Below are 12,512 nucleotides of genomic sequence, written 5' to 3' on the forward strand. Positions count from 1 at the left end.
GTTGTTTTTGTTGTTGTTCCTTTTTCCTCTTCCGCTTTCTTCTTTCTCTTTTCTTTCTCTTTCTGTTTCATTCTCTTTTTCTTCCCTTTCCTCCTCCTCCTCCTCCTCCTCCTCCTCCTGGCCTTGTGCTTCGGTATGTGATCTCTTTACCTCTTAGTTTGCTGGTGTTCTTAAGAATCCATGGAAGAACCTAAAGATTTGTTGCTGTTTACTTATCCTATGTAGTCTGGTGTAATCCTTCTTTTATCCTCCTCCTCCTCCTCCTCCTCCACCTCCTCCTCCTCCTCCTTCGCCGCATGTTCTCGACAAGGGCACACAAATGGTCTTCAAAATACCATTGTTATATAAACTCTCTCCAGCAAATATGTTCTCCTCCTCCACCACCACTACCACCTCCTCCTCCTCCTCCTCTTCTTCGCTTCTTTAGAGGCAATAAGGAATGAACAATAAGGTTAATGCATCACCACCACCACTACCACTACCACCACCACCTCCTCCTCCTCCTCCTCTTCCTCCTCCTCCTCTTCTTCTCTTCTTTAGAGGCAATAAGGAGTGAACAATAGAGTTAATGCGTCATTTTAATATAATTCATAAAGGTTCAGCTGCTTGCCACCACTACCACCACCACTACCACTACCACCACCACTACTACCGCCTCCTCCTCCTCCTCCTCTTCTCATATATCCTCCTTCGTATGGATTTTCTGTTTCATCATCACCATCATTACCATTCTTCTTGCAGTGATCGCCTCTCTCTTCTCCCTTCCTCCTCCTCCTCCTCCTCCTCCCTTGCATTTAGTTTTTCTTCCTTCTCCTTTCCGGCTTTCCCTTACCCTTTTCCTTTCCTTCTCAGCACCTGTCTGTCTGTCTGTCTGTCTGCCTGTCTCGCCGTCGGTCTGTCTGAATGCCTACATGTCTGTATTTGTTTTCGTCTGTTTTTTTTTTGTCAGTGTCTGTCTTTGTCTGTCTGTCTGTCTGCCTGTCTGTCTGTCTTTCTCTATGTATGTATGTATGTATGTATGTGTGTGTGTGTGTATTACGTAATTCGTCACGGCGCCTGGGTCGGTCTGTGTGTGTTCATATTTCGTGGAATTGTAATGAACACTTGATAGTTGACTTATGGTATTGCACATTGCCTCCTATGCTTATGATTCCTTAATGTACACCAAATATATTAAGTCGTTAGTTTCTTATATACTGAGAGGCATAAATGATTATTTTATTTATTTATTTATTTATTTATTTATTTATTTGTTTGTGAGTGGTAAAGACGCGAAGTGTTTGATGTGCCACAAGTCAGCAAGACACGTAGACTTTCTGTGAACACATCAAGAAACTTGCAAACTGTACAGTGAAACATGTCTGTGCCTCTCACATAATTCAGTGTGATCTGATTCAATTACAAGTAGTACACACCCTGGTTGTCAGAACACGATGTCAGTGGGAAGCTGCCGCTGTCACTGGTGAGCTGCGCTGCTCACTGCTCACTGCTCACATCACCACGCACACTTCCCAAATTGGATTTTCTTATTACCCAAAAAACTCCTCCAGACAATATAACAAGTGTGTTTAACATTAACTGGTGGCGGTAGGCAACACTGGAGATCACTTTGGCTATGAAATTCATGTTCAGGAATGCTGAAGTTCAGACTCACCACGACAGGCCTGCCCTCCATAATGAATTACCAAATATTTATAAGTTTTCAAATGATTAATGGAAGCAAGCAAGCTCCGCATTTTCTTTGAAAGGTATGTCATTTACTGTAATGCATAAGTTATTAAGGGAGAACTGATTTTAGATGTTTTGTTAAGGTTCCTTATTGCACGATAGTTAGTATATCATGTAGCTTAGACTGGCACTGCTGCCTCCTGAATGTGTCAGTGAATGTGTCCTTGAAACAGTCTTATCCATTGTGCCGATGTTGTCTGCATCATGTTCACTATCACTGCGAAGGGTCAGGACACTACTCATGCCACAAGAAGCGGTCAATAAACAACAGGTTAACAAACTGATAAAACTTCAGACGCAATGTTATCATTAATGTTTCGTTTCTGTTATGGAAAATGAAAGGTGAGAGGCTTCTAAAAACACAAGCATACAAAGCGATTAATCTTAAAATATAAAACTTGTGAATTTAGTATTATACAAACTAGTCGTGTCGGTTACTCTTCAAGGCAGAATTAATGTTCCTCTCTCTCTCTCTCTCTCTCTCTCTCTCTCTCTCTCTCTCTCTCTCTCTCTCTCTCTCTCTCTCTCTCTCTCTCTCGTTGTTCTTAAGAGTGATGTACTGCATCGTGAAATTGTCTGTAAAGAATTTCACAGGAATTCTAAACCTAACCACATACATATACACATTTATTTTGTATTACTTCCTTTATAAGTGTGAATTTTGGAATTAACACTGGACTGTGAAAAATGAAATATATAATATGTACGTACGTGTTTCTGGTCAGTGTATGAAACAAAATAATGAACAGCATGTGCACTGGTGGTATACAGGCTGTATCGCGAGTTTCTGCAAAGACTGAAAGAGGTGAAACAACGTGTAATTCTAAGTAGAAAATGTTCTATACACATATGCATTTTAAGGCTTTGTTTATCCGTCAGAGGAGTTGAAAATGTACGGGACTCGCGGGTGTGCTCTGTGAAATGACGGACACACGGTTGCATTGTGCAGCCTCGGAGGTGCCACTTGCTCAAATAACGAATCGTTTAATCTTATTTTTTGCAGTTTGTGTAATATTACAGTATCTTATACCAAGACAGACGGCATTAGAAAGCATTTAATTTACCGATAAGCATTACACGACAACATTATTGCGGTGATTAAAAATACTCCTGTAAAATGCTACGCGGCATCATAGAAGCAAGGGAGGAGGGGGAACGAGTCCGAGCGACCTTGAAAACAGCTGAGTGATGATGCCACGTAGCATTTTACAGGAGTACTTTTGATCACCGCAGTAACATTGTCGTGTAATGCTTATCGGTAAACTACATGCTTTTTAATACCAATTGTCTTGTTATAAGATAGTGTAATATTCCACAGTTTGCAAAAAATAAGATTAAACCATTCATAATTTGTAGAAATGGCACCTCGGAGGCTGACACAATGCAACCGTCTGTACTTACTAATCTGTGTGTGTGTGTGTGTGTGTGTGTGTGTGTGTAGGCTTAAACACCATGGAGTAAGTAGTCAATAGATTTAAGAGTAAGGAATCTCTCTCTCTCTCTCTCTCTCTCTCTCTCTCTCTCTCTCTCTCTCTCTCTCTCTCTCTCTCTCTCTCTCCTCCCACACACACACACACACAGAGGACAGAGGAGAGAGAGGACAACCACACACACCAAAAATAGCTCTAGTAATCGCGAATAATCGCGATAAATAATAAAGCGCGAGTAATCGCGAATCCGATTACTTGCCCTGTTGGATTCGTGGGATTCGAATCCTCCTCGAATCCTATGTACTCTTAAGTTCTTAACAAGCCCCGGGCGCCCGAGATTCTTCCTATTGTCTGCCAGGCGCGAGATTCGTTGGTGCTTGCAAGGGAATCCAAGCACGGACAGAATCCAGGATTCCCCTCCACCTGTCACAAACATCACGACACTCGCCCTTTGGCTACAATTTGCCGAGATATAGAACGTGTTTCCCATGACGCTTACCAAGAATATATCTATATCTATATCTATCTATCTATCTATCTATCTCTATCTATCTATCTATCTATCTATCTCTATCTATCTATCTATCTATCTATCTATCTATCTATCTATCTATCTATCTATCTATCTATCTATCTATCTATCTATCTCTATCTATCTATCTATCTATCTATCTATCTATCTATCTATCTATCTATCTATCTATCTATATCTATCTATATATATATATATTATGAAGATTTCCATGATATAAATATGCAATCATGAAAATACATGTGCAGTTCTAGTCGAGTGAGACACACTGCAGCAAGGTGAAGGGTGGTGAAGGGTGCACACTATAAGTAGCCATTCTGATTGCTATTATTAGTGATTTAGCAGCCACAGCACGATCATTTTCTTCCTTATGCTCTGCGTACTCAATCGGATGTTTTATGCGGAGGTGCTTGAAGATGTTGGAAGTTGTGCTTCCACTGAACTTCAAGGTGTCTTTACACACCAAACATATTGCTTGTTCTGGAGTTGATAGCTCCATATAATCCCAAATGAGCGCATTTCTGCCACGCTTGGCTGCCATCATGCAGAACCACTGTTTTTATTAAATTTAGGGTCAATTTGACTTTTCAACCTACTGTTGGTGAAGGAGGTTACGCCTTTCCCTCCTCTTCCTCCTCTTCTTCCTCGTCCTGCACCGCTGCTACCAAAAAGTGAGACCCGCCAAGAGCGTTCCTCCTCTTATATATTTTTCTCCCTCCTCCCTTTCGCTCTCCTATTCTTTCTTCCTGCTTTTGGTGTCCAGTCACTATTTCCGTCTGACGTGAAATTTCCCACCGTCCTTTTGGCGTGGGCGTGATGACGTGGGCGGCGAAAGGGCGGCTGTGTGTTGTACTGGCCGTCCTGACACTGGGACAGCACTCTGTTCTCCCCACGCGGCCCAGGGAGGAGATGGTTCCACTTGGTGCGTCCCACGTTCAAGTTCACCTTTTTACAATGCACGCCATGGCTAACTGATCTCTTTAGTTAAGCTTTTCCCTTTTTTCCCCCGTGTTAGTTTCCCGCCCCTGTGATTCTGTTTTCATTTGAGTGTCGTGCTCGCGGTGTTGTGCAGTGCCTAGAGAGAGAGAGAGAGAGAGAGAGAGAGAGAGAAGAGAGCTACATGTGCCTATGCTTGTGTGTGTGTGTGCGTGGATACTTTCTTGTTTATCTCGCTGGGGTCTAAGAAAGTTTCCCTTCCTTTCCTCCGTGTTTTCCTTTACCCTTCGCCTCCTCTTCCTCCTCCTCCGCGTCAATAAGATCCAGTTTGTAAAGATGAATGACGTGAGAGGCCTGTGTTTACCCTTCAGCCTCCCCTCTGCGTCTTCCGCGTGGCTCTCCCTCGCTGCCCACCTCTCTCAGTGCTTTATATTAGCCTGTTATCCCCCGGTGGTAGTGGATTGGTATTTTAAACGTTCTTTTGTTCTTTTTTTTCTCGTTTTCACATCTGTGGGTCTTGGTTTGCTATTCATATCTCGTTTTCTTTCAATTTCCTTGCCTGTTTTATTCTTCAGTGAGTCAGTTGTTGATGCTGTTGTTTTTTCGTCCTTTTTCTATGGTTTTCTGTTGTGAATTCGGTAGTTTTATTCAGTTTTCTCTATTCGTAACTCTTATTTACTGGTGCACGAGTTCGGCTCATATCTGAAGTCATGTCTTTTGCATGAGTCTATAATTGGGAGAAGAAGCAGACGGTGGCATCCTTTCGCATCCGCTTGAATTCGCTCCCATCACAACATTTTACGAGTGAAAAGTTTTGTTTCACTGGGAGAAGTTGTATACAGCACATCCAACACATAGTCCTGCCTTCCCTCAGGCCCGCGATAAATTTTATGTCTGCTGCCTTTTGAGTTTATGTTGCTTAAGGAATTTTACGTGAAAAGAACATGCAACTTTCTCCCGTGTTTGGTGTTTGGCTTCATCTTACTTGTGTGTTTCTCTGCCGCCCAGTGACGTGTTCAGAGTGCGGATGTCTTCAATTTGCTGCCTCAGATATCCTTCCATCTGTCCTCTCCTTGTTTATCATTTCCACAGAGTATTTCTTGTCCAGTTCTTGTGTTCAGCGTGTGTGTTCTCTACTCCGCTATTAGCATGTTCGTTCGTTTGTTTGTGCATTATTTCTTTGTTGTGAGACTGCTTAATATTTTGTTTACCTTGTTCTGTTGTTAAATGTGTTTTGTTTTTGTTCTTTCTTTATGTTTTATTCAGTTATATAACTTATCAAATATGTTTTTTTCTTGAGTTTAAATTTTTCAGCATTGTTAGGCTTCATCTGTGCAAGCCTAATTCCATTCTGGTGTTGAATGTGTGTCTACTCTCTTCTGCTCTGTTTTATTAAATTACATATGTCTGTACCCTTTTTTTTTCCTTTATATATATATATATATATATATATATATATATATATATATATATATATATATATATATATATATATATATATATATATATATATATATATATATATTTTTTTTTTTTTTTTTTTTTTTTTTTTTTTGTGAACCTAGATATTCTTTTTCCTTCACCTTACATGACGTGCGTGTTTCTGTTCATATCGCTATTTATCTTCTCATCTGGATAATAACTTCATTGAACTCTTTTGTTCTTTTGTGTAGTGAAGTCTCTCTCTCTCTCTCTCTCTCTCTCTCTCTCTCTCTCTCTCTCTCTCTCTCTCTCTCTCTCTCTCTCTCTCTCTCTTACTCAATTGTTGTACTTGAAATTCGCTTGTGTATTTTGTGTGTGTGGTTCTGTTCATGTCCATTTTAATTTGGTGGTGTGATGCTTGTTGCCTGACTTTTGAAATACCTTGTAGCTGCATGCTTTGTTGTGTGTTATTCTACATTTTTTCCTGTGTGGAGTTCATTGTGTGTGCAGTTTGTGGTGGCGTGGAGTGTTACGCATGTCTTATGTAGAGCACTCGCAGTAACTAGATTCGCCTTTGTTGATATTTCTTCCTTTGTTGATGTTTCTTCAAATGACTCAGAAAACACGCTGCTTTACTGATCCTCGTCCTGTTAGCAAGGGACAAGTTGTCCTGACGTAAAGAAAACCGTGAATAAAAAAAAAAGGAAATAGAAAATACAACGACCTGTCCTGTGAGAAAAGGGCGAAAAAAGAAAAAAGCGAACGTACTTTTTTTCTTTTTCTTTTTCTTTTTTTCTTTCTTTTTTCTTTCTTTCTTTTTCTTTTTCTTTTTTTTTTTTTTTTTGCATTGCAGCCAGATTGTAGTTCATGCTCGCTGGCATACTTGTTTGGTAGTTTCAGGTCCAGCAGGTGACCGTGGCGCGGCTCGCAGTGTCGGTGAGAGGTGGCCTGTGTGACCCTCGACTTTTCATGACCTACTCCCGCCACTGGGGTCACCCAGTGTTATAGGAATGCATACTAAAAATCACAGTAATCTATTCTTTTTTTTTTTTTTGTCCTATACTGTTTTTTTTTTTCTTTTTTTTTTTCCGTTTTAAACACCAACACGACTGAAATTGCCGCCATGTTTATTAAATTGCATGCAGGGTACTGTTGACCAAAGCCTGAATGTTGATGTAACTCGGTATTCTTCCTTAAAAATTAATCTCTTACCTACGCACGAAAGGCAATTCACCTCTGTTACTCTGTACGTGATTCGTAATAGTGTTAATAAAGGTGAAACTTGAAGAATTAAGGTGTACACACACACACACACACACACACACACACACACACACACCACACACACACACACACACACACACACACACACGAAACTGAACATTGGAAAAAGAAAATCAATAAATCAAGCGATAAAACCTTTCCTTTTCATTTGCATCTCAAGTAAAAGACAATAAGAAAGTACCAAACGAATCCGAACATTTCTCCCTGTTCAAAGCCAAGCAGCTGAAGACGGACAGTACAAAGGGGTAAAGGGCTGAGGGTCTGAGGAGCTGAGGGGCTGAGTGGGTTGGGTTTGTGCATTGCCTTAGTGTCACGCCCTTAGCCTCCCATCGTCAGGAGTGGGGCGGCCGTTGGGCAAGGTTTAGGGGGCCATGAGGTTGCGTCTTGGCATTCATGGGTGTCTTAGGTGCTGCTTTGTTTCTCCCCTTCCCTTTCCTCCTCCTCCTCCTCCTCCTCCTCCTCCTCCTCCTCCTCCTCCTCCTCCTCTGCCTACTTTAAGTGTCATTCTCCTATTTTTTTTTTTTTTTTTGCTTTTCCGTTCATTCGTACCACGTTCTTGTTTTTTTTTTTTTTTCGAAGCTTCTCTCCTTGTGTTCCCTTCCCTCGCAGCTTTTGCCTTGCCTCCTTCCTGCATCCTCTTCTTCCTCTCCCTTCACGTTTCATTCTTCCATTTCCTCCTTTCCATCTTACTTTTGCATTCTCTCTCTCTCTCTCTCTCTCTCTCTCCTCTCTCTCTCTCTCTCTCTCTCTCTCTCTCTCTCTCCTCTCTCTCTCTCTCTCTCTCTCTCTCGTCTACTATATTCTATTTTCTTCTCTTGCTTCCAGTATTTTTCTTATTTTTCTTATTACTTCTTTCCTATTTACAGTTTGTGTTCCTTTTATTCTGTATTTTTTTTTTATCTCTATTTACAATTTACTTTTTCACACTTTGAATATTTTTTCTCTTCTCTTTTACCATCATTCCCTCCTTTTCATCTACGTTTTACGTTCCCCTTGCTACTTTGCATTTACTTCTTTTTTTTTTCCCTTCCCTCACAAATACGCTCTTTTTTTTCTTATCACAGTTTCAATATTTTCCTTCACGCCTTTCTTCCTCTTATTCCCTCCTTTCCATCCAACATTTTTTTACATTTCCTTCGCTACTTTTACATCTTTTATCTCTGACTCACAAATCCTCTCCCCCCTTTTTTTTTTTTTATCTCAGTTTCAACATTGTCCTTGCCTCTCTCCCTCCCTCGGTCTTTCTCTCTGTGTACTGCCCCTTTTCATCTTCTTGAGCGATCAGTGTTATATTTTGTGGCAGCATTTTCACCTAGTTTTATCACCATCTTGGTTTGACTTACATGCGGCTGCTCCCGAAAATCACTGTTTTCAAGCTCCCTCTGCCTTCCCAAATGTTACTTTCTATAATTTTACTTCTGTTCCGTATCTTTCACAATATGTTGCTCTTTTTTTGTATAATTTCATGTGCATTTTTGTATTTTCTATGCGTTTCGTCTCATTTTAGGTGGTGTTTAGGTGCGGAGAGAGAGAGAGAGAGAGAGAGAGAGAGAGAGAGAGAGAGAGAGAGAGAGAGAGAGAGAGAGAGAGAGAGAGAGAGAACGCTGCATGTTTCTTCTTTAACCCTTGCATACTTTTGCCTTTTTAACAATATATCTCCCGCACTTTCATGCAGCTTTTCTTCTTGCTTATTTTCACGTCCTGGCAGAGTGGAGAGTAGTCAGCTTTTTCTTTATTTATACATATAGACTTCTTTTTATTTTTCAGTATTTCTCCTTTTCTTCATCGTTAGCTTTCCACATGACGGGTTTTATGTTTTTCATCTCTTTTGTCTTTCCATCTTGCAATCTTGCTCTCTCTTCCTTGAGTTTTTCACTCTTATTTTTTTTCTTTTCTCTCTTTTCCTTTGATTTCATTCATGCCCTTCCTGCGTCTATATTTTCTCCTTCCTGTGACTTAAACTCTTTCAAGACGGAGGTTTCAAGACGTCCACCAATTTTGGATGATCCTTTTGACCTTTATTTAGGGACTGGAGCCTCAGTGGTTCTTTTTTATTGTCTTGTTCACTGCCTCTTACAAAAAAAAAAAAAGGCATTTTTCTCCTTTTATCTTTCTTTTCTCCACTCTCTCTCTCTCTCTCTCTCTCTCTCTCTCTCTCTCTCTCTCTCTCTCTCTCTCTCTCTCAATCTCTCTCCCTCTCTTCATACCATCTTTCTCTTTCTCTCCTTTGACTTACAACTCTTTCTCACCTTCTCTTCCTTCTCTCCAACTCGCTATCTCAGTCTCTCCCTTCACTCTTCCTTTCTCTCCGTTTCTCCCCCTCTCTTCCATCGACCTACATCCATATCTCCCTCTGTTTCTTTCCTTCTTTCTTACCTCACTTTCACCCTCCATTTTTTCCACTCTGTCATACCACCCGTCCCCTTCTGTCAATCTCTCCCACGCTCCCTGTGTTGTCCCGTCCATTTCTGGATCCCTCCCTCTCTTTTTTGGTATTACAAGAGCCCGTCGCGTGAAGGTTTGGGTGAGTCAGTCCCTTTAACTGGTCTTCCCACCTCGGCATTAGCGTGAACCACAAGGGCTGAGATTGATTGATTGACTCTAGATATTATGTCTTATGTTATAGTGCTTTTTTTTTCTTTTTTGTGTCCTTTTTTGTAGGGTCTTTTCTTTTTCTTCTTCTTCTTCTTCTTCCCCCTCCGGTGCTTGGAAAGGAGGTAATTGGCTCATCTGTCTGCCTTGAGCTGTACGATTCTTTTCTCTTCTTCGTCCTGCGGGGGGTTGTTTTTCTTTTGTTTTTAGTCTTTTTTGCGTCACGTTGCTGCTGCTGCTGTTGTTGTTGTTGTTGTTGTTGTTGTTATTGTTGTTGTTGTTGTGCGTTTTTTATTCTTGTGTGTTACAGTATTTAATTTTTTGGGGCTAATCTGTGTATACCTTCAACATTACAATTCTTTTTCCTTTTATTCATCGGGAATTAGGTTTTTTTTTCTGTTTATAGTTACTTTTTATGTGTTACTTTTTTTTTATTGTGTATTTGCGTGTGTATGAGTGTGTGTTGTTTCATTGTAATGCTACTGCACCTCAATTTCTCCCTAGAGTCTCTCGTTCAAGTGTTCCATTTAGTGCGCAGCGTGTCCACTTGACATTGAGAATTGTAATTATGCGCTACGGTCACTGATAATTTATTTCCCTTTAATGTACAGAGAGAGATAGAGAGAGAGAGAGAGAGAGAGAGAGAGAGAGAGAGAGAGAGAGAGAGAGAGAGAGAGAGAGAGAGAGAGAGAGAGAGAGAGACGCAGTTTGATTTGGTTTTGGCTCAAGAATAACATCATATACACCCCGCTGAGCTTGCTATTTAGCGCTACTTCTTTCACTGAGAAATAACCACGAGCCAGAATCTTTCTAGAGAGAGAGAGAGAGAGAGAGAGAGAGAGAGAGAGAGAGAGAGAGAGAGGTTTTGGCCAGCACTTCTCTCCACATGAAAACTCAGCGTGTTAAGGTCCCCGAGTGTACCTGTCATTAGGGAATGTTTCACTTCACTGGGGAATGTGATGAGACATTCCCCAGTGCGCCTCCATTTATTCCAGCTACGCCTCTGGTTGAGCGGGCCCGGGAAATTAAGGTAAGAGGCGGTCTAATTAAAGGGAAAATATATGGAGATTAAGTCAATAGTTTTTTTCATCATCGTTTTCTTTCCAGATAAGTCGAGAGAATATAATGGAAAAGTTAATCAATAATTCGACGCAAAGGAAAGAAGAAAATAATATTTTGCAATATTATTCAGAAAAAAAAAACTTGATAAATGATTAAATGAAAAAAAAAATATTAATGAAAGGAAAAGAGAGAGGGAAAGCGCGGAGAGTGCTGTAGAGATTCAAAGATCGTAAATGTCAATAATTATATTCGGCTTGCTTTACAGGAAGGATGGGAAGTTTTCTTTAAATTTAATGGAGGAACCTGCATAAAAGAAAGAGGTGAGAAATGGAAAGATATTGGAGAAGGAGGTACAGGAACGACTTAACGAATAAAAACAATGCCTACAGGAAAAAAAAAAAAAATATATGAAAATATAAACCACATTATTTGATAATTTCTTCTTATGTTACGTTAATTTTGATTGAATGGAACGAAAAAGGCGTGAATGGTGGACAGAGAGAGAGAGAGAGAGAGAGAGAGAGAGAGAGAGAGAGACGGAAGCACGAAAGAGGAAAAGCTGCAAGGACAAGGGGGGGCTGCCAGGGACGAAAGACGGAAAAGTGTTGAGGAAAGAGGAAGGGACCGTGGTGGAAGGAGATAAGACTTTGAAGGGGAGTGGGTGGGTGATGGAAGGGAAAAAGACGAAGGGACATGGAAGGGAGGCTGAACAGAGAGAAGAGAAAAGCCATAAAAGGAGTAGAACAAAAAAAAAATGTTTGTAAATGTAGAAAATTTGGAAGAGGAGAAAGTCGTGGGAGGAAATTTGAAGATAAGAAAATGATTGACGGAAAGAGAAATAAAATAGGGGAGATGTAAAAGAAAAGCAAGATAGGAAAAAAACATGTAAACGTTGGAAAACAAGCAAAAGAAACGTGGACACGACACGACAGAAAAGAAATAATATCAAAGCTTGAACCACGAATACAAAGAAAACGAACATGTGAGAAAGAAGAAATAAAAACAATATTACACGTACATTAATCCAGTGAATGAAGAAACAAAATTAAACAAAAACGAAAACAAAACAGAGTAAAAAAAAAGCATAGACGTAAAAGAAAAACGACAAAGAACTAGCAAGAAAAAATAAAAGAATGGAGATAAGCAAGTGGCGCGTGAGTGTTGATTGAGGAGGTTGTGACGAACGGAAGAGGGAAGGGAGGGAAAGTAAAGGAAAAAAAGAAGACGTGTGGTTGGCAAGGGCGTGGTGTGTGAGGGAGGGAATCACAGAACGATAACAGAGGTGCACCAGCATCGTCTGTTGATCACCAATACCCGACGGAGGCGTGAAGGAGGCTCGGAAGGAGGCATGAGGTCAGATGGGAAAGCCACGCCAGGTCCTACATGTTTTAGTGGTCGGCTGAGGTCAGGGAGCGCCGCCACGAGGTCACTGAGGTCAAGGGAGCAGAAAACAAAACGACGGTGGGAAAAATCTCTCCGAATTCTCGCCAAAACAAGGCTGTTTTCTTGCAATGTTTTATGTCAAT

This window comes from Scylla paramamosain, unplaced genomic scaffold, assembly GCF_035594125.1.
Source record: "Scylla paramamosain isolate STU-SP2022 unplaced genomic scaffold, ASM3559412v1 Contig87, whole genome shotgun sequence".
In the NCBI taxonomy this organism is placed as follows: domain Eukaryota; kingdom Metazoa; phylum Arthropoda; class Malacostraca; order Decapoda; family Portunidae; genus Scylla; species Scylla paramamosain.